This window comes from Trichechus manatus, unplaced genomic scaffold (genome assembly GCF_000243295.1).
Source record: "Trichechus manatus latirostris isolate Lorelei unplaced genomic scaffold, TriManLat1.0 scaffold00129, whole genome shotgun sequence".
Lineage (NCBI taxonomy): Eukaryota > Metazoa > Chordata > Mammalia > Sirenia > Trichechidae > Trichechus > Trichechus manatus.
In genome coordinates, this window is record NW_004444065.1 from 6,436,613 (window position 1) to 6,461,209 (window position 24,597).

The window sequence follows — 24,597 nt, forward strand, 5'->3', positions numbered from 1 at the left end:
TCCAGCCAGAGAAAGTTCTTTGCTTTTAATATCTCATGTGATTAGATGGAGCCAACCCAGATAATCCAGGATAATTTCCCTATATTAAGGTTGGTAATAATTACCTGCACAAAGTCCCTTCACGTACGTATCTAGATTAGTATTTGATAATCAGAGGACTGGAATCTTCCTGGACATCTTTAGAATTCTGCCTATCACATATTTACCCAGGCACCTGAACAATTATTCCATTATGAGGTTTTGTCCTCTTCAAGGGCTCTTCAGGAGGTGAGATACCCTGCAATTCTGCAAACTATAGACCTCTTTAATATCCCCAGTCTGTGGGAAATCTACCCTCTCTCTCTCTCTCTCTGTTTCCTTTCTGCTCTGAGTTACCAAACACAATCATCTCAATGAGATGAGGCTACCACAAATGAAAGTTACAGATGTGCCTTTTGTTGGTTTCTGTTTTATAAGTTCTGAAACCCCACAGCATCCGTTAGATTTGGGCAAGAAAATGCAAAAATCATGGCTGCATTCTTCTAATGTGAAAGTAGAAAGAACAAATAGAAGTTAATATCTCAAGAAATCATTTTACCTTATTGGAAAATTAGCTTTGTGGCATTATTAGGTTTTGTTGGAATTGTCCTGAAATGATTGCTCTATTAACAAAATGTTAAAGTAATTTAGGTAACAACTAGAAACAAAAAAGTAGGTAAATTCAAAAAAAGGTCTCAATAAGATTAAGGAAGGGTTAGATGTCCCTCTTGTATTTTCACCACATATAACATAATAGGTTATATTTGCATATTTACTTTTCTGTCACACTCGGTATTTCACAGAAAGAGCATTGTGTTTGGAGTTGAAAGATTTGGGTTTGATTTTAACTCCTGCTACTTATCTTCAATATTCAAGTTAACTCCTGTTTTCAAGGAGGGTAGGAGTAAGGAAACAGACTGAAAGAGGCTGAGCATACAGCAAGCGTTCTAATTGCAAGCTCCTGATTTGCTCTCACTACCAACACTCTGCTGGATAATAAGACGAGAAAATAACATCATCCTACTGTTGGAGCCTGGAGAAGAGCCCAAGTAGAAGCGCGAGCCCAAATAAAGCTGTGAACCCAAGTTCCCTTATGGAACTTGAACCTAGCCATTATAGGGTTTAGACATTCATAGATCTGCCTAATTTTTTTGAAAAACAAAAATAACACAAGATATTGACTTGATTTTCGCCAAATAGGGTATCTTTTTATAAATAGAGGAAAAGTCAGTTCTGCTTTGTTGGGTAGCACATATCCTCTTCAAGAAACCTTATCACCCCCATCAACATGCTTAGATGCTTACAACTTCCTATATTTGATTTTCTTTGGTTTAAAGTTTTGTCTCCAGAAAATTCTGTTGAAAGACATATAAGTTACCTGGAAAATTCTGCATCTTCAATTTCTGTTATTTAGCCCCTATCTTCTATCCATCCTGCCACTACTGTGGTTCAAGATTTATTCATTCCCCGTGGGTGGGTTTCTATGTCAGTCTCTTCACCAACCTGAATAAATCCCTATGATGCTATTAGAGGTATTTTTTAAAAAATGTGTTGGATATGCCAATTGTATGCTTAAGACTTCAAGTATCTCACAATTGCCTACTGTGTAATATCCAAACCTGTCTCAATACACACCCTTACAGCCTATATTTGAGCCATATCAAATAGTTATTTTTTTTCAGACTTGCTCCGCAGTTCTCAAAACTGAGCATGCTTCAGAATCATCTCGAGGTCATTTAAAGTACAACTTGTTGTTGTGTGCTGTTGAATGATTCTGACTCATCGCGACCCTATTGGACAGAGTAGAACAGCCCTATAAGGTTTCCAAGGAGTGGCTAGTGTATTTGAACTGCCAATCTTTTGGTTAGCAGCCAAGCTCTTAACCATTGGGCCACCAAGGCTCTTTACTGAGCCACCACTTATAGCCAAGCTCTTAACCAATGAGCCACCAGGATTCCCTAAACACAGATTACTAGCCCCCCACTACCAGAGTTTTTAATTTAACAGGTCTAGGTTAGGCCTAAGAATCTGCATTTCTAACACATTCCTTTCTGATGCTGAATATCCTGGTCCAGAGAGAACAATTTGAGAACTTTTTCTCTAAACATTCATGTCTCCATGCTTTTGCTCTTATTCTTCTCTCTGCCTGGCATTATTTTCTTTCACTTCACTTTTTCACTTTTTTAAATGTCAAATGGCGCTTTTTTTTTTTTGAGAAAAAGAAAAAGTCCTAAATCCTCTCCCCAAATTTCGTTTCTGCTTTGTTATCATTAAAAAAAAAAATCTTTTTTTAAAAATACTTTAACACATTCCTTTGTTGTAGTATTCATTATCTCATACTACAAATATTTGTTCATATAACTGTCACATCATGCTCAATTTGAACTTCCCTCTTTTAGGCAATTAAATTCCCAGAGCCTACCCTGTATCTGGCATAAAGTAGCCATTCTCTATAAGTTTATTAAATGTATGGATAAATTACTGAATGAGAAAATAAATTTTCCAATTTGAGGACAAGATAGAAGAAAAATTCTGATCCCAAAAATTGTTGGTTGGGTAGAAATGGCCTGATTATACCCCTAAGTCTTGGAAGTCAGAAAGATACTGGTAGAATCTGAGCCCACTGGGAAGGGACAGTTAAAAGAGAGTAGGAGAACAAAAAATGTTGGGCGACCCCATGTGTGCAGAGTAGAATCCCATGTGTGCACTCCATATGATTTTCAAGGCTATGACTTTTGGGAAGAAGATTGCCAAGACTTTCTTCCAAGGCACCTCTGGATGGGTTCAAACCACCAACTTTTTGGTTAGTAGTCAAGTGCTTAACTCGCCATCCAGGCACTCCTAAAAACAGTGTAGGGGATGACTTAAGGCATACCTTGCACTATTTTTCAATAATGACTATCTATAGGACCCTTGGTGGAGCAATCATTAAGTGCTCAGCTACTAACCAAAAGGTCAGCAGTTTGAACCCACCAGCTGCTACTTGGGAGAAAGATGTGGCAGTCTGCTTCCATAAAGATTACAGCCTTGGAAACCCTATGGGGCATTTCTACTCTGTCCTATAGGGTTGCTCTGAGTCGAAACTGACTAGAAGGTACAAAATAACAACAGCATGGTAGTTTAGGCAGTCACAGCATGCAAATACCTTTAAACTTAGCAAAAAAGTGAATGAGACTCTTCCCAGATCTGCCTTCTTATTCTGAGTTGGGATAACCCTGATATATTTGCTCATTAAATATACAGCTCTCACTATCTACCCAATTCCTCCACTCTGCTTGATTCTTTAAATAGACTATAATTTAAGTGACTCATGTCTGAAAGAGAAGACTTCAACTGTAATTATGTTCTAGGCGTATCATTTACATCCGATAAGTAAATTAGGTGTACTTGAAAACTGATAAGTTAGAGGAAGTTATTCTGTTGTTGACGAAGTTACTCTAGAAGACAAAAATAGATTTTTATTTATTCAAAAATTCAACTTGGAAAGATTGTGCTTCATATCTAGAATATTTTAGCAATAAATAATAGAGAAATATTATCTTAGGTGTATGTCATTTTATTGCATTCAAATGATGTGCCACCAAAACAATCGGCATTGTCTTCTGTCACTGTTATCAGCTATTCTAATGTTTCTGCTCACAATACCATGGAGAGGAGTGAGTTCCACTTCCAACAGTAATCGCTTTGCAGACCACTGGACTTAGACAATCTTTTTTTTTTTTTTTTTCCAGAAAATTATGGATTTCTTTTGCACACATTGATTACACAATAGATCAGCTCAGAAACAACTAGTCACTTAAAATTTCCTAGATCACAGCCAAAGTCTAGGTCATTTTCTGAGGATAAACTTTAAAAATATAAAATGGTGAAAATGGCCAGAATTATAACAAAATCTTCCTGCCCAAAACATCAGTTTATATATATAATAGAGTTCTCTTTCTTATTTAAACATAATTCTCCCATGATTCTCTCTCTCTATCTGTATCTGTTTGTCTCTATTATCTATCTACACACACATATACATCTCACATATTCTTGTGATGAAACCAATCTTTTATCCACTTTTGATAGAAAGAACTAATATCTTCAAATATAACTTGTGCATTTTTCTAAAAAGACAAAATATTGAATGCATATGACTATAATAGTAATATGCAAGTGTGTGTGTTCATATGTGGGTTAAGGTAGAACAATGATAATTCACGAGCTCCATTAGAAGTGGCAAGGAAAAAGGGATTCAAAAAATAGTGGATTGAAATCTATCTTCTCCATTTACTTGCTGTGTGAATTTGGGAATGCTTCCTAAACTTTCTGCACATTCATTTCCTCATGTCTAAAATGGGGATAATAATACCTACCTCGTATGCTTCATTTGAAGAAATAACTAGATAGTATAGAAAATGCATCTAAAATAAAAATTACTTAATAAATTGAAGCTTTATTATCTCATTACCGTTTTTCATTATTAATACACATCTTCCCTTGCAATCCCTCCAACAACTAATATGTTAATTGGAGTTCACTTAATCAAACTATCTTCTACCATTGGGGACTTGAGAGTAAGAATTGCAAGAAATAACATAGCAAATATAAAATATCAACTATGCTGAAAGTACCAATGTCAGGATTAAATGATCTCCTTGCTTTACTACTTCTATAGATTGAGAGAACTCATTGGAAAAAAAGTATTGAAAGTAACAAAAGATTAGAGATATCCCAAGGTGTGTCTCTTTTAGGGTAACTTCTGTAAGGACTCAGCCGTGGTGGCACAGTGGTTAAAATGATTGACTGCTAACTGAAAGTTCAGTGGTTGCAAACCACCAGCAGCTCCACAGGAGAAAGATGTGGCAATCTACTTCAGTAGGGATTTACTTCCCTGGAAACCCTATAGGGTCACTATAGGTCAGAATCCCCTCAATGGCAGTGGATGGTGGTGAGCTATAAGGACAATTTGAGGGGCTTTATTTTATTAGGACAACAAATAAGCAAATAGGTAAGTAAGGAAATAAGTAAATAGCAGAGATCCACAAACATACAAACTCACCATGTACTTTCAACTACATTCACAGTCAATCACCCCTTACTGACTTAGCTATTTCATTTCCCTTTGAGCCCAATGGGAAGGGACAAAGAAAAAGAGTAGGTTTATTAGAACCTGAAGTCATTTAAATAAAAGTCTAGAGAAAATGGTAGATGTTGAACTACAATGAAATTTACCATGGGGCATGTATCCATAGACACTTTTTCCTTTTTCATTCAATCTTTGTTCATGCTATTGTGAAGGTAGAATGATCATACAACGAATGCCACTGTATTCTTAAAGCTCACCTGAAACTTTCAAGAATAAGAAGTTACAACACTAACAGGAGTCACAAAGTTGATCTCATTAATCAGTTGAGATATAGTTTTATAATTTAGCTCCAGAAGAGATTCTTACAACAAGTACCTTTCTAAAATTTTAAGTCAAGCTAAGGTATTCTATGAATATTAATCGGAATTGCCTGTATATATATTTAGTTCATCTTTTACTCTCAAAATAAACATGGTGAATGGGATTTTTTAAAAAGCCTGTTTGCATATGGTAGGTTCCAGGACCAGTGTACAGACTTAATGGTGGATTATGCTTGAGAAACCAGTACTATACTTTTTTTCATTCAGCTCCCTGTGAGATACTTTGTCTCTAGTTTGGCCAAAATACACTGAATTTTCTTATGAAAATGAAATTTTACTCAGATTTATCAAAGTTTAAAATGATTTTAATCCTCACAAAAAATAACCCTCTTGCAACAGAAACAATGAGTCTCCCGTACTTTTCATTCTCCATTCCCTGTTTCTAATGGCATAACTCAAAAAATCCTAAATTATCCTGTAGGTATGAGAATTAACAATGTTTTATTTTTATTTTAGTTTAGTTTCAATACCTCAATTATTTTCTCTAGATTTATGTCATTTCTTAAATACTTATTGGTTGTTTCCTATCTGAAGAAAAATCAGGATGTTGCAGGCTATATCCCTCTAGTCTTTTTACTTATTTTTTATTACCATACGACTTAAATACCATAAAATTCAAGTTTGAAGTATACATTTCAATATTTATTTTTAGTATATTAACAGAGTTGTTCAAGAATTACTATTACAAACTCATCAGTACATTGGTACATGTATATTATTATACAATTAAATGAATACTTTCTTTTATAATGATCGGCACAAAACTGGTTCCTGTGGGGTGGAGGTTAAAGATGTCCCAAATGTCCAACTTTTCCAAACTGCTGTACCACTCCATATCCTAACATAAACTACTCCCCCTCCCCTCAGAACTCCCCTCCCATCTTTGGGTTCCATAATTCCCTGGAAAGTCTCACAGAACTCACTAACCGTATCTAGGAAATGTCTCACGGGGTTGTGGAGGCTGGCAAATCCCAAATCCGTGGGTCAGGTGTAACCTTCTTCTGACTCACACTGCTGCAGGGTCTGATGAACTCAAACCAGCACGTCAGACCACAGGCTGTTGGCTCACTAGGCTGAGGAAGCTGGCAAATCAGGTCAGAAGACAGGTTGCCAGCCCATGGGACTGTGGAGGCCAGCAAATCCCAGAATCTACAGGTTAGATGGCAAGCCTTTGGCTCAGGTCCTGAGAACCATAGGATAGACAATCATGAAATGGACGTGGGATCCACATGCAGAGAGAGCCCCACCAAGGCTCCCACATATATACCTTGGATGCAGTCCACACCCAAGGGAAGGGTGTAACTTGAGGAAAGGTGGGACTTGAGTCATCTCCTCCTGCAAGGCTGAGACTCAAGATACATCCCACATCAACCCTGCCTCATTAACATGTAGAGGTTACAATATATAGCATATAAAATGGAGGACAACCATGCAATACTGGGAACCATGGCCTAGCCAAGTTGACACATAACCCCAACCATCACAGGTTCCATGTACCTTATTTGCATAATCCCACTCAATCATTGTGTGTGAGTCACAAAGACCATGGATAGAAGGCCATATTAAGTAATTCATTGCACCACAACAATCTTAAGTCTTTTATAAAAGCTAAGAAGCAGAGCAAATATATATCTTATAGAGTTTTAATATTAACATTCATACATACCATTCTTGGTTTTTCATTTCTTCCTATGGATTTGATTTACTATCAGTTATTATTTCTTTATTTCAGTATTGCTTCATTCCTAACTTCTCCTATTATCAAACATATTTCTAGAAGTTATTGGTCCAACAATATAATTTTACAGATATTATTTTATGTAATTGCTTTTAAAGTCAGATAAGACAAGAAAGGAGAGAAATATGATTTTACTGTGTTTTATACTTACATACATGGTTACCTTTACCAATACTGTTTGTCTTTTTGTGTGGATTTGAATTATTGTCAAATAATTAGCTTAGCTTCAGTCTAAAGAACATTGCATGGAGGACACCTAAGAGTATAGTACTCTATATCAGGGTTAGCAAGTAAGACATGACTTAATCAGTGGATGGAACAGCATTTACTCAGAGGAAAGATCAGCTTCAATAGTGGGTATCAGTCCTACAAGGCAGTGGGTCACTCACAGCAGCCAACATCAGATGGTGGGCTGCATGCATCCTTCTCACACTGAAGATGAAGGACCTGTTCCCTCCCTGCTGGGAACAGATATAGTAATGGGGTTGGCCAGGTGCCTTGTGAAGCAAACACGCAAGCATAAGAAAGAAGTACACATTGGGCCTGTAACAGGGAGATATCATCAAACAAGGCAGAACATCTTGTACAAACTGTACTGTCTCCCTATAAGAAGATTTTCTGGGTTCGGGCCCTTGATTGGGCAGCCCGGAAGAGGGGCAGAGGGTCACTTGATGACTACATTCCCCAACAGTTTGCTTTAGTATTTCTTCTAATGCAAGTCTACTAGGAACAAATCCTCTCAATTTTTCTGGGTATGCCATTATTTCACCTTCATTATCGAAAGACAGTTTTGCTATCTATAGGATTCTCAGCTGATAGTTTTTGTTTATTTTGTTTTTTTCTTTCAACATTTTGAATAAGTCATTTTGTAGCCCTCTGGTCTGCATTGTTTCTGATGAAAAATTAGCTGTTAACTTTAATGAGTTTCCTTTGTATATGACGAAATATTTTTCTTCTTCCTGCTATCAAGATTTTGTATATCTTTGTATTCATGCAACTGGGAGTTCATTGAACCATTTAAATGTGTACATTATTATTTTTAATCAAATGTGGGATCTTTTAGCCATTTCTTTGAATATTTTTTGTTCCTTACTTTCTCTCCTCTTCTAGTATTACCATTGTTTATATTTGGCTTCCTTAATGGCACCTCACATTTCTCTGAGACTTTGTTCATTTTTCTCTGTTATTTTTTCTTTCTGTATTTCAGATTGCATAATCTCTGTCGATTTGTCTGCATTTACACTGATTCTTTCTTCTGCCAGCTCGAATATGTTAATAAACTTCTCTAGTGAATTTTTCATTTTAATTATTTTGCTTTTCAACTCCAAAATTTTCATTTTTAATAATTTGTATCTCTTTGTTTTTATTTTCTGTTTGATTAATCATTGTCATTATATCTTCTGAAATTCTTCATACATGGTTTCCTTTACTTTTTAAACATATCTATAATTGGTGCTTTGAAGTCTTTGTTTTTGCTAATTTCAACATTTGGGACTTCTCAAAGGAAATTTCTATTATCTGTTTTGTTTTGTGTTCTTTTTTCCTTGCATGCATCACACATTCCTGCTTCTTTATATATATCATAACTAATTTTACTGAAAACGGAACAATTTTTTTAACATTTTCTAACAATTCTGGATAATGATCTCCCTTAAGGATTATTTTTATTGTTGTTTGTTAATGTCTTTATTTGTTTAGTGACTTGAGTGGACTAATTTTTGAAGTATATCCCACCTCCCCCCAGTGTGTACCTTCCAATGTTCTTGTTTAGACTTTTTTCCCTTTCAATCTGTCTTTATGTCATTTCTCCTGGGTCAACATAGTTTAGTAGTCAGCCATTTATTGTTCAGAGGTTGTGTTTTTGCCTCCTTAACGAGTAAGTCTTTCACTTTTTATTATTGGATCTGTGTGTGATTTAGAGATTCCTTTCACTGTTCAGAGAGTTTATGAGTTTTCCACTTGTTCAACCTGGGACTCCTATCTCAAAAGTTCTATCTCTTGTCATTCCACAGAGTGAGCAACATTGGGCATACACAGTCTTCTGGATCACCAGAGATAACTACGATTTTAGCATGGCTCTCTGTGATCGTCTCTTTCCCTGATATCACTGTTAAGCTTCTGGCTAGTCCATTTCTAGTGGTTTAAATCCAAGCTCTTACCTTCTAATGATTGCTTCCTGAATGCTATATTGTTTTCAACAATTTCTCTTGTCATAAATTCCTCCATATTCTGAGTCAAATAAAGTCAGGTCCTTCAAGCAAGGTTAGACAACTTCCAGTTTTAGAAGCTTGTTTCACCCTCTCCCCCTACTTCTTCACATGCCTCCCCCACCTCGGCCAGCCAGAACCTCTACATTGTGGAAACATCAGGAATTCCTTTCACTGGCTACCCTGTGTGGTGAATATTATTCATGGAGTGGAAGCTTTGAAGATGGATTATGGGGGAAACTGACATGTCTCATTGATGGCTACTATGCATACAGTAAAATTTCCACAATACAGACCTCGGGAAGATGATATGTCTACATTAATCAACTCTAAATTCCACAATATTAGCTCTTCTACAGTGCAGAGCTATGAAGAAGTGGGAGACTGCACTAGCTGTCCCACTCAAATTTTCCTTTCAGAGCTGTAGTTGAGGATAAAGGAATGGGTGCCACCACCTGACTGCCACCATCCACCCAGTATAGATCTTCATGGCGTGGAGCTGTTGGTGAAGGGATCTGCCACCATTCACTGGTTCCTTAATCTAAGAAGAGCTCCTCCACATTGGGGTTTGATGGGGGCTGTCACTTTGTTGCTGAGCCTGCCGAAATAGCTCTTCTGTAGCACTGTTCTTCACGGTGGATGGGTGTAATCCTTAACTCAGATTCTATAACTTTCCATTGTTCTTATTTGGTTTCCTTATATTTTGCTAAATAAATACTTCTCAAGTTATTTTAAGCCCTTTGGTCAATTTCCAGAAACTTTAAATGCGTATCTTTACTAATTTTGAATAGTTTAGTTGTTGTCTCTTGGAAGAGAGGTTTCACTGAGCTCCGCACATTCCCATTCTAAGAGTCTCTATTTTTTTATTAACCATAATTATTCTTTGACATCTGCTACTCTTGATATCATATTTCCTGCTTATGTTTAAATTAATATAACCAGTAATGTCAAACTTTTGATTTTTGAGTTTCCAAATATCATTTTTAAATAACGTTTGTTACTGCTATACCTACACAGTTTGGAAAAAAAAAAGCAGAGTTGTCCCATAAAGCAAATTATCATATATATGCTTAAATAATAGAGTAATATTAAGCCTAATTCATCAGAGAAAACAGTACAAAGGGAGTATTTCATATTTTGTAGAAAATTTCCCCCTCAGTATAGCTTGACAGTATGAGATCTTTTTCAGTGTTATTAATTTATAAGATAGACAGGTAGGTAGGTAGATAGAGGGATGGATGGACAGATAGATAGATAGGCAGAAAGACAGACAGAAAGACAGACAGAGACAGACAGACAGAGAGACAGAGATAGATGATAGATAGATGGATAGATAGATAGATAGATATTCTGGGCAAATAGAATCCTTCCTTACTCATCAGACCTCTCAGATCTAATCTATTCTTCTCTTTCCCTCTGTGTCAGCAACACTGGCATCTTTGCTGTTTTTAAAATACCCCAACCACATTCTCACCTCAGCAACTCTTTGAACTTGCTATTCCTTTTATCTAGAAAACATTCATTTCAAATGCTCACGTCTTTATTCCTTTTAAAAGCTTACTGCCTTAGTCATCTAGTGCCACTATAACAGAAATATCACAAGTGGATGGCTTTAACAAACAGAAATTTATTTTCTTACAGTCTAGTAGGCTAGAAGTCCAAATTCAGGGCATCAGCTGCAGGGGAAGGCTTTCTCTCTCTGTCAGCTCTGGAGGAAGGTCGTTGTTATTAATCTTCCCCTGGACTAGGAGCTTCTCAGCACAGGAACCTTGGGTCCAAATGACGTGCTCTGCACCTGGCAGTGCTTTCTTAATGGTATGATGTCCCCTCGTCTCTCTGCTCACTTCTCTGTCTTATATCTCAAAAGAGATTGGCTTAAGAAACAACTGAATCTTGTAGATTGAGTCCTTCCTCATTAACATAACTGTCACTAATCCCACTTCATTAACACCGTAGAAGTAGGATTTACAACACATAGGAAAGTCACATCAAATGACAAAATGGTGGACAATCACACAATACTGTGAATCATGGCCTAGGCAAGATGACACATATTTTGGGGAACACAATTCAATGCATAACCCTCACATTCTCAGTTATTATCAAATACAACTTTCTCTGTAAGGCTTTTTTTGAAAACAGTATTTAAAATTGTAACACACCAGTGACAACCCCTAAATCCTGATATTTCATTCCTGCTTCATTTCTGATCATGTCTCTTATCAACTTCTAACATCTCTCCTATTCGTAGCAGTTTTGTTTTGTACTAGAATGTATTCACCTGAGGGCAGGAGCTTTTGTCTTTCTGTTCACTAAAGTATCCTCAGCCCACAGAAGAATATCTGGAACATAGAAAAATCCTCAATAAATATTCCTTGAATAAATAAATGATAAATATGTATGTCCCCGTAAAATATATCACTGGGTATGGAACAAAATTCCATCATTCCTTTTTTTTTTTAAAGAAAGAGCTGAAAACGTCAATTTCATGAAAAGTTTAAAAATGGATTATATGCAACTAATTCCAGTAAAGCATTGCTAATATCTTATTGATTTTCTAAATGAGGACAACCGTTTAATTTACTCATATGGGTGATTCTAAAAGAATAGAGTTGAGCTTTTAACTGACAAAGAGGTTTGTGATTTGACCCTTGTCTATCAATTCAGTATCATTTCTTGCTGTTCCCTGACTCATATTTCACGTGAGAACAACTTGAAACTGCATATAGTCCCTTCAATAAACACACTGTTTTCAATTTCTGTGTCATTATAAACTTTTTTAAAATCATGAACTATACCACCAGAAAACTAGCTCTAAGACACCATTACTAAAGCAAATTATTCGTGTACATGCTTGCTTAAGAAATATAGATGTGGAGACTTCCAGGCAACATGGTGACATAGACAGAAGCACCACACCATCCTTCCACAGCAAAGATCCAAAAAATAAGTCAAACAGAGATAAACATCAATCTTGAAATCCAAAGCATCAAATGAAGATATAAAGAACTCAGCCAAGCACAGAATGGAATAAGAACCTGACAGAGAAAAGAGAGCAAGGAGAGAAACGTGCAGAGATCTCCTATCAGCTAACACAGCATGGATTCGCCATCCTGTCAGAGATCGGCAAACAGGGTGTAGAGGAAAACAGCTTCACGGAGCTCCCAGCAGGAGACAGAGCATCTGGTGACCAGCAATATACACTCTCCCACCCCAACCCTTCTTCACACCCACACGGCCTCCTCTGCCTCCTGCGGCCACAGTCTTTAGGCTGGGAGGCACTGGCTTCAGCCTTGTGCTGCTTGGATTCTACTCGCCCACACTGGCTGGCTCCCTGAGTGTCACTTGTTGCTGGTGTTGCCTTTATCTGCTTCTTTTGGTTTCCTCCACAAGTCTCACCACCTCCCTCTCCTTTCTCCCAAAACCTGGCTCTGTGTGCCAGCTTTGCTTCTTGTAGGGCTGTGAAATGCTGCTTGACTGTGGGAATGCTTCCCAGCCCTCAATGACATGCTGGTAGGATTCCCCAGGTTTTTTTTGTTTATTTTGATTTGTTCTGTTTTGATTTGTTTGTTTTCTTTTTCTTTTCTCAGTTTGGGAGCCCTTTCTAGCTGGGCAACTTGGGAGTTACTTCCTCAGTCTGTGCAGACATGTGGTGGGATCCCTGGGGATATTTATTTTTCTTTTTTGTTTTGTTTTGTTATATATATAGAGATTTATATCAAAGAAATGGCTCACATGGGTGTAGAGGCTGGAACATCCCAAGTCTGTGGGTCAGGATAGAGACTTCTCTTGATTCATGTAGCCACAGGGGTTGGTGAATCCAGGATTGGCAGGTCAGAAAACATGGCTGTTGCTCACAGGCTGTGAAGATCAGCAAATCCCAAGATCAGCAGGCAAGACGGCAGGTAAGCTGCTAGTTCAAGTCCCAAGAACTGGCAGTCAGAAGAACAGGAGCCATTTGCAGGATTCAGAACAAGCAAAAGCCCACAAGCCTTGCCAGAATATCCATTTACATTTGATGTAGACCACACTCCCAAGGAAATTCCCCTTCAACTGATTGTCTACTCACAGCAGATTCCATCATGGAGGTGATCACATTATATCAAATCTCATCATGGAAGTGATCACAACATCATACGACTGCCAAACTACTGAGAATCAAGGCCCAACAAGTTAACACACAACCTCAACCATCACACCACACATTTTACATTTCCACTAGTAGTAAATGAGATTTCCATTTGCTTCAAATTCTCACCAACACTTGGTATGGTTAGTATGGTTAGTCTTTTTAATTTTAGATATTCTAGTGGGTGTGTGGTGCTATCTCATCATTATTTACATTTTGATTTACTAAAAAGTAACCATGTTGAACATATTTTCATGTACTTACTAACCATTCAAATATAATTTTTGATGAAATGTCTGTCCAAACCTTTAGCCCATTTTTTACTAGGATGTTTACTTTCTATTATTGAATTGCAAAAGTCCTTTATATATTCTGGGCATAGGTACTTTGTCAGCTGTATTATTTTTCAATTTTTTTTCTCCCAGTTGCTTTTCATTTTCATAGTAGTGTATTACAAAAAAACAAAATTTTTAAATTTTGATAGTCCAATTTATTGCTTTTTTATTTTATGTTTCATACTTTCTATGTCCCATATCTTTGCAAAACCCAAGGCACTAATATTGTTGCCAAAGTGTCCTTCTAAACCTTTTTTATGTTTAGATATATAACTCCATTTGAGTATAATTTTGTACACTGTATGATGTTAGGAGTAAGCTTTTTTGTTTGTTTGTTTATTTTGTTCTGCTTCTTTTAAATTGTGGCTATGCAATTTTTCTGCACTGTTTGTCAAGAAGATTATCCTTTTCTGATTGAACTGCCTTGGCACTTTTGTGAACAATTGACCATATCTATGTGGTTCAATATCAGGGCTTTCTACTCTGTTCCATTGATGTATTTATCTTTCTTTACACCAACATGAGATTGGCTTGATTACTGTAGCTTTACAGTCAGTAAGTCTTACAATCAGGTAGTGTATGTCCTCAGCATCTGCTTTTCTTTTCAAAGAAATTTTGGCTATTCTAAGTCCTTTGAATTTCCATATCAATTTTAGAATCATACAAAAATAAAGTCTGATGGGATTTTGATAGGGATTCATTGAATCAATGGATTCATTTGGGCATACTGAGTAGTCTTTCTACCTGTTAAAGATTGAATTGTGTCCCCCAAAAATAAGTGTTATAAATCTTAACCCCTATACCTGTGGTTATAATCCTATTTGGGAATAGGTTTTCTTTGTCATGTTAATGAGACAGTATTAGTGTTGGGTGTGTCTTAACTCAATTTATTCTGAGATATAAAAAGAGCAGCTTGAGCTAGCAAGGAGGCAAACAAGCCAGCAGAGATGAGGGAAGGTAAATACTAAGCCACATGAAGATTGCTGAGGAACAGAAGCTCAAAAGAGACAAGGACCTTCCTCTGGAGCCAAAAGAGAGAGAAAACCTCCCCCTACACCTGGCACCCTGAATTCAGACTTCTAGAAACTAAATTTCTGTTTGTTGAAACCACTCACTTGTAGTATTTATGTTATTGCAACACTAGATAACCAAGATACTACCCATGAACAAGATGTAGCTTTCCATTTAGTTAGATCCTTTAAAATTTTTTCTTAGCAATGTTCTATAATTTTCAGCATATAAGTATTTTATATCTTTTGTCAGATTTATCTCTCTGCCAACTGCACTACTAAAGGGGCATGGTAGGCAAATTTCAATTCTATCATTAACTGCATGGTAAGAATCAATATGAATCCAATTTGCACATGGAAATGAATCCAGACTTCACCTCCCCACTGTTCCATCCGTCATTGTCAGCCAACCACATACCACTTCCTCATCTTGGCTGCTCAAGGCCAGATCACCTCATTCCCGGCCACCATGAGCCAGGTCAAAACACAAATTAGAAGATTTCTGTTGTTCTTTATGGACTGCCTGTGCAGACTTTCTCTGTCACCCAGCCACCCAGAGCTAAGTCTTCACAATTCGACTGCCTTTGCAGCCTTATCCTGACCACCAGCCTCTCAGAACTAGGTCTTCACAAGTTATGACTCTGTCCTTCCAAATGCCTGCACACCCTCCTCTAAATTAGCCATGCCAGTCTAAGTCAGAGCCTCATTGCCCTTTGTATGTGTTTTTAACTCTCCAGAATGGCTCACAAAATTCATTGAGACTACCTATACTTAGAGTTACCCATTTATTATAAGCAAAAAACAGACAAATGAAGAGATACTTCAGGTGCATTCTGGTGGAGGTCTGGGCAAGAGGACTCCACTGTCCCCAGAGACATGCCATCCTCTGCCATTCATGAATGTTCTTGCCCATCCAGGAAGTCCCACTGCTTTGCTGTTCAGGGCCTTTTGTAACAAATACATATGCATGATCGAAGCTACAATGTACAGTGATGATCACCTGAATCAATGAATATGCATGATTGTATCATGTTCCACTCTCTTCCTGAAGCTAGCTGCCAGGTGGTTCTGTGTAGCTCTCACTCATTTTCACAAATTCTAAGGTGCTATCCAGAAGTTTTACAGAGTAAAGTCATCGCAATTGCTGGGGAATTCCAAGGATTAGTTTCAAGAAGGGTAGAAAAAGGCTGAAGTGTGGTCTTTGTCCCACAATCCTTAAGTAATCCATATTTTTGATACTATTATACATAATATTTTCAAATTTTCAATTTCCAGTTTTTCATTTCTAAGATACAGAGCAAGTCATGCAATCTCTAGTATCCTTTCTATCACCAAGGCCATATTTTCCAACTACTAATCCTTCTTCTTTGTTTCCAACTTTCACATTCCAATCACCAGTAATTATCAAAGCATCTTGATTGAATGTTTGATCAAGTTCAGACTGCAGAAGTTGGTAAAAATCTTAAATTTCTTCACCTTTGGTATTAGTGCATAATTGGTGCATAAATTTGAATAAGAGTCATAATAACTGGTCTTCCCTCTAGGTGTGTGGATATTATCTTATCACTGGCAGCATTGTACTTCAGATTAGACATTGAAATGCTCTTTTGAGGATGAATGTGATGCTATTCTCTTTATCATTCTCGGCATAGAAGACTATATATGATTGTCTGATTGAAAATGGCCAATACTACTCTACTTCAGCTCATTAATGCCTAGCACATCTATATCTATGCATTCCATTTCATTTCTGATGAATAACAATTTTCCTAAATTCATACTTTGTACATTGCAGGTTCCAGTTATTAATGGATGTTTACAGCTGTTTCTTCTCATTTTGAGTTGTGCCCCATCAGCAAATGAAGGTCCTGAAACTGATAGAAATGACGCTGGAGATCACATGATAGAATTTTGCAAGACCAATGATTATTCATTGCAAATTCATTCTTTCAACAATATAAACAGAGACTATACATGTGAACCCCGCCGATGGAATACGCAGGAATGAAATTGACTACATCTGTAGAAAGAAAGGATGAAGAAGCTCAATAACATCAGTCAGAGTAAAGCCCAGATTTGACTGAAGAACACGCCATCAATTGCTCATATGCAAATTCAAGTTGAAGTTGAAGAAAATTAAAACAAGTCCAGGAGAGCCAAAATACAACTTTGAGTATATCCTACCTGAATTTAGAGACCTTCTCAAGAATATATTTGATGCATTGAACATTAATGACTGAACCAGAAAGTTGTGGGATGTCAGCAAGGACATCACACATGAAGAAAGGAAGAGGTCATTAAAAAGACAGGAAAGAAAGAAAAGACCAAAATGGATATCACAGAAGACTTTAACTTGCTGTTGAACGCAGAGCAGCTAAAGTAAATGGAAGAAATGAGGAAGAAAAACAGTTGAACAAAATATTTCAAAGAGCAGCTCGACAAGACAAAGTAAAGTATTATAATGAAATGCACAAAGACCTGGAGTTAGAAAATCAAAAGGGAAGAACATGCTCAGCATTGCTCAAGCTGAAAGAACTGAAGAAAAATTCAAGCCTCGAGGTGCAATATTGAAGGATTCTATGGATAAAAAATTTAAGAACACAGGAGGCATCAACAAGAAGATAGAAGAAATGCACAGTCACTGTACCAAAAAGAATTGGTTGACTTTCAACCATTTCTGGAGGTAGTGTATGGTCAAGAACTGAAGGAATTGAAGGAAGAAGTCCAAGCTGCACTGAAAGCATTGGGGAAAAACAAGATTCCAGGAATTGATGGAATACCAGTGGAGATGTTTTAACAAATGGATGCAGCACTAGAAATGCTCACTCGTCTATGCCAAGAAATTTGGAAGACAGCTACCTGGCCAATTGCCTGGAAGAGATCATAGTTGTGCCCATACCAAAGAAAGTTGAATGAACACAATGCAGAAATTATTCAATAATATCATTAACATCACACGCAAGTAAAATTTTGCTGAAGATAATTAAAAAACGGATGCAAAGGTGTATCTACAGGGAACTGCCATAAAGTCAAGCTGGATTCAGTAGAGGACATGGGACGAAGGATATCTTTGCTGATGTCAGATGGATCCTGGCTGAAAGCAGAGATTTCCATAAAGATGTTTAGCTTTGTTTTATTGACTACGCAAAGACATTCGACTCTGTGGATCCTAACAAATTATGGATAACTTTGCAAAGAATGGACATTCTAGAACACTTAATTATGCTTTTGCAAAACCTGTACATAGGCCAAGAGGCAGTTGTTCAAACAGAACAAGGGGATACTACATGGTTTAAAATCAGGAAAGATGTGTGACAGGGTTGTATTCTTTCACTATACTTATTCAATCTGTATGCTGAGCAAATAATCTGAGAAGCTGAACTATATGAAGAAGGATGCAGCATCAGGATTAGAGGAAAACTCATTAACAACCTGAGATATGCAAATGACATAACCTTGCTTGTGGAAAGCGAAGAGGACTTGAAGATCAAAGACTATGGCCTTCATATGGATTATACCTCAACATAAAGAAAAAAAATTCTCATAACTGGACCAATAAGCAACATCATGATAAACTGAGAAAAGATTGAAGTTGTCAAGGATTTCATTTTCCTTGGATCCACAATCAGTGCCCTTGGAAGTAGCAGTCAAGAAATTAAACAATGTATTGCATTGGGCAAATCTGCTGCAAAAGACTCTTTAAAGTGTTAAAAAGCAAAGATATCACTTTGAGGATTAAGATGTGCCTGATCCAAGCCATGGTATTTTCAAACACCTCATATGTATGCAAAAGCTGAACAATTAATACAGAAGACCAAAGAAGAATTGATGTCTTTGAATTATGGTGTTGGGGAAGATATGCTTATACCATAGATTGCCAGGAGAATGAAGAAATCTGTCTTGGAAGAAGTACAGCCAGAATGCTCCTCAGAAGCGAGGATGGTGAGACTTCGTCTTGTGTACTTTGGACATGTTATCAGGAGGGACCAATCCCTAAAGAAGGAAATCATGCTTGGTAAAGAAGAGGTTCAGCACAAAAAAGGAAGACCATCAATGCGATGGTTGATACAGTGGCTGCAACAATGGGCTCAAATATAGCAGTGATTGTGAGGATGGTGCACGACCAGGCAGTGTTTCATTCTGTTGTATATTGGGTCCATATGCATCAGAACCAACTTGATGGCACCTGACAACAACAACAACAAGTACAAAAATACAATTGAGTTTTTTATACTGATCTTGTATCTTGAAACATTGCTTAATTCACTTACTACTTCTATAAATTTTTCTTGTGGATTTCCTTAGATTTTCTACATAATTTTTGTCATGTACTAATAAAGAAGTTTGCTTCTTCTTTAACAATACAGATGCCTTAAATTTATGTTTCTAAACTTACGGCACCGGCTAATATTGTTTATTAGAAGTAGTGAGATTGAAAATTTTTGCTTTGTTCACAATCTTTAAAAGCAAAGCATGCATTCTTTTACCATTAATATGCTGTTTGATGAAGGTTTTTTTTTTTTTGTAGATGCCCTTTATTAGATTGAGAAAGTTTCCAATTATTTCTAATTGCTGTGAATTTTTACTGTAAATGAATGTTGAGTTTTCTCAAATGCATTTTCTGAGTCTATTGTAAATCTCGTGGTTTTTTTTAGTTTTGTCTGCTGATATGTCAGATTACATTAACTGATTTTTATATGTTGAGCCAACTATGCATTTCTGGGATAAACCCCTCTTGATCATGATGCATTATTCCCTTTATATATTGTTACAACTGAGAAGTGAATTACCATAAGATAGCAGAATAAGAGCTAAAAAGGTAAATGAAGTTATATTAAAATCTCATATTTAAAATTATATATAATTTGGAGTCCTTCTGATGCAGTGGTTAAGAGCTCAACTGCTAACCAAAATGTCAGCAGTCTGAAGCCACAAGCTTCTCCTTAGAAACTGTATGGGGCAGTTCTACTCTGTCCTATAGGGTCGCTATGAGTCAGAACCCAGACGATGGCAACAGGTTTGGTGTGTGTGTGTGTGTGTAAAATTTAATAAATAAATAATCTTTAAAATGCCATATTATTATCCTGAAGGTATTTGAAATTACAAGTGTTAACTCTTCTGCAAATAAAATATAGTGATAATAAATAGGGCCTTCTCGTTGTCGTTAGGTGCCTTCAAGTCAGGTACTACTCATAGCACCCCTCTGTACAACAGAACAAAACACTGCCCGGTCCTGCACCATCCTCACAATCGTTGTTATGCTTCAGTCCATTGTTGCAGCCACTGTGTCAATCCATCTTGTTGAGGGTCTTCCTGTTTTTCCCTGACCCTTTACTTTACCAAGAATGATGTCCTTCTCCAGGAACCAATCTCTCCTGGTAACATGTCCAAAGTACGTGAGAAGTAGTTTAGCCATCCTTGCTTCTAAGGAGCATTCTGGTTGTACTTCTTCCAAGACAGATTTGCTCATTCTTTGGGCAGTCCGTGGTATATTCAATATTCTTTGCCAACACCAGAATTCAAAGACATCAATTCTTCAGTCTTCTTTATTCATTGTCCAACTTTCGCACACATAAGAGGTGACTGAAAACACCATGGCATGGATCAGGTGCACCTTAGTCTTCAAGGTAATGTCTTTGCTTGTTAACACTTTAAAGAGGTTTTTTTGCAGCAGATTTACCCAATGCAGTGTGTCGTTTGATTTCTTGACTGCTGCTTCCATGAGTGTTGATTGTGGATCCAAGTCAAAAAAAAAAAAAAAGCCTTAGAACTTTTAATCAGTTCTGTAGGTATTATGGATTGAATTGTGTCCCCGAACAATGTGCATCAACTTGACTAGACCATGATTTCCAGTACTGTGTGGCTGTCCACCATTTTGTGATTTAATGTGATTTTTTTATGTATTGTAAATCTTACCTCTATAATGTTAATGGAGCCATGTGGCACTGTGGTTAAGAGCTCAGCTGCTAACCAAAAGGTCAGCAGTTCAAATCCACCAGGTGCTCCTTGGAAACCCTACTGGGCAGTTCTACTCTGTCCTATTGGGTCACTATGAGTAAGAATCAACTTGACGTCAACGGATATGGGTATGATGTTACTAAGGCAAGATTAGAGGCAGTTATGTTAATGAGGTGGGTTCAAGCTACAGGATTAGGTTGTATGTTGAGTCAATCCCTTCTGAAGATAAAAAAAAGAAAAGCAAGAAGAGAGAGGGGAGGCCTCAGTACTACCAACAAGCAGAGTCAGGAGTGCATGCTTCCTTTGGACCCAGAGTCTCTGTGCTGAGACGCACCTAGACCAGGGGCAGACTGATGACAAAAACCTTACCCCAGAGCTGACAAAGAGAGAGAGAGAAAGTCTTCCCTTGGAGCTGGCAGTCTGTATTTGGACTTCTAACCTCCTAAATTGTTTGTTAAAGCTATACACTTGTGGTGCTTCTGTTATAGCAGCACTACTACTCATTGCCATCGAGTTGATTTCGACTCATTGCACCCTTGTAGGACAGAGTAGAATTGCCCCATAAGGTTTCCAAGGAGCAGCTAGTGGACTTGAACTGCCGACCTTTTGGTTAGCAGTCAAAGCTTTTAACCACTGTGCCACCAGGGCTCCATAGCAGCACTAAATAACTAAAATAGTAGGGTACAAATGCACATGCTGTAGCATTACACTTCACCATTGCTACATGTATGGTCAACTTTGTGTTACTCTATAGAGATATTTTGATAGGGAGTTGTATTTGGTGGCTGAAAGTCCTGATCAAATAATTATTTAGATTAATTCATATTTAAATACTGAGATATAGGCTATTTCAAACAATCCTAGTTGAAATAATATAATAAAATAAGAAACCATTTACTAAAAATGCTTGAGGCAACAATTAAAGTGAAGAATAAAATACCTAAAGATCACCATATGCATCTTCTCATGATCTAGAGTGAGGGGAGAAAAAGTTATGTTTCCATAATAAGTGTCAGTAATAAAAAGAGTGTTTTTGTAGTTTGTTTTGGGTGTTAAAATTTCTCTCTCTCTCTTATTATTTGCACTCAGTTACATATCTCTAAACATTTCATTGAAAATCCTGCCTCTAATCACCCCCTCTATACTCTGAGCAACCAAACACCTGCATTGTGAAAACAAAAACTTTGTTCTTACCACTTGGTTAGTTTCTCCAGTGAAGCCAATAGCCATGCAGTAACCCAGCAGCTTCTGTGGTTATTGTTAAGTCATCTGTAGAGAGTCTCCCCACAAGGGCTGCTTTATCCCTGGCAGCCCCTTGCCTCTGCCATTTACTTCTACTGATTTTACTGCCAAGATCATTGCTCTGAAAAGAGAATAACCACTATGTGCAGCATGTTCTTTTTATGCAGACTGACAGGGCTTTGCTTTAATCTCTTGTGTGTCTCACAACAGTGGCTTTTATAATAGTTTTTGCTGAATGTTAGATTACTCCAAGCCACTACCCACGATTCAGTGAGAGGGAAAAGGATTTAGAGTTATTTACATCTAGTTGACAAGGAAGCTATTGAAAATAAAATATACATATGGAAAAATGGCAGTGTATGCTCTCTGTGTGTGTGTGTGTGTGTGTGTGTGTGTATGCTTTAGAATTGGTATTCTGAAAGATTTTTTTCCTTGAAAAAATGTACACATACAGATTTTTTTTCAGTATTTAAGGAATAAAAATGCAATACACCTCATAGAGAGGAAAGGACAGGTTCTAAATTAAACTAATACTGGATATTTTTAAGAAAATTATCTCTTTTGTCTTAATTTAAAGAAATCTTCCTTCTAGTCCTGATTCTAGCATTCCACCAGCCATGTTTTCTCTTCTTACTTATTACAAAACACGCTGAGAAAGCAATCCTCTTACATAGGCAGAACTGGATAATGGGAAACCTAAAAAAAAAACCTATTGCTGTTGATTCCTACTCATGGTGACTGTGTTAGTTATCTAATGTTGCTATAACAGAAATACCCTAAGTGGACGGCTTTATCAAAGAGAAATTTACTCTCTTACAATTTAGGAGGCTAGAAATCCAAATCCAGGGGTCCAGGTCCAGGGGAAGGCTTTCTCTTTCTGTTGGCTCTGGGAGAAGTTCCTTGTCATTAAACTTCCCCAGGACTAGGAGATTTTCAGTACAGGGACTCCAGGTCCAAAGGACATGTGCTCCTGGCTCTGCTTTCTTTGTGGTATGAACTCTCCATATCTCTCTACTTGCTTCTCTTTTCATATCTGAAAAGAGATTGGCTTAAGATACAACCGAATCTTGTAGATTGAGTCCTGCCTTATCAACATAACTGCCACTAATATTAACATCATAGAGGTAGAATTTGCAACATATAGGAAAATCACATCAGATGATAAAATAAATGGTGGACAATCACACAATACTGGGAATCGTGGACTAGACAAGTTGATACACATTTTGGGGAGGGGACACAATTCAATCCGTAACAGTGACCACATGTGTTACTAAGTAAAATTTCTCCATAGGGTTTTCTTGACTGTAATCTTTACAGTTCACCAGGCCTTTCTTCCACAGAGTCACCGGGTGGGCTCAAACTGCTAACCTATAGGTTAGTAGTCAAGTGCAAACCATTTGTGACACCCAGAACCTTGGATAAAGGGAAAACACAGAAAAACATTTTAGTATGGTACATATCATAGTACGTCATAATTTTCTATTTACATATTTTTCAAAATCACCAGTTTTTTGAAGGACCAGTTTGCAATGGCTTATGAATCTAGCTGGCCTAATTAAAGTTTCTAATACCTGATAGACACTCACATGATATTTGATGATTGAGACTAGTACTGTAGCCTGGCACTACGACTCATGAGAATATACCACTTGACTTCCAGTCTTGGTTAACAGTGCTGTTATAACAGAAATACCACAAGTGGGTGACTTTAACAAACAGAAATTTATTCTCTCACAGTTTAGGAAGCTAGAAGTCCAAATTCAGGGCACGAGCTCCAGGGGAAGGCTTTCTCTGTCAGCTCCAGGTGAAAGTTCTTGTCATCAGTATTCTCCTGGGTCTAGGAGTTTCTCAGCACAGGGACCCAAGGTCCAAAGGACATGCTCCACTCTCAGCTCTTCTTCCTTGGTGGTAGGAGGTCCCTCTGCTCTCTGCTCACTTCTCTATTTTGTACGTAAAAAGATATTGACTCAAGATACAACCTAATCCTGTAGATTGTGTCCTTCCTCATTAACATAATTGCCTCTAATCCTGTCTCATTAATATCATAGAAGTTAGGATGATTTACAACACATAACATAGTTACATTAAATTACAAAATGGAGCACAACAACACAATATTGGGATTCATGGCCTTGCCAAGTTGACACACATTTTTGGAGGACACAATTCAATCCATAACACCCCCTGTACATTAATTTCTAGAGTACAATGTGAGTTTGTATTAGATTAGAGATTACAAATTCCATATCATCATTTTTTTTTCTGCATAGTGTTAGAATGGAGTACCTTTTTATTTTTTTTTATTTTTATTTTTTATTGTACTTCAGGTGAAGGCTTGCAGAACAAATAGTTACTCATGAAACAGTAGTACACATGTTGTTGTATAACATTGGTTAACAACCCCACAACATATCAACCCTCTAACTTCTCAACCTCTTTTTCTTTTTTTGGTGAAAATACACATAGCCAAAGATACACCATTTCAAAAATTTCTACATACACAGTT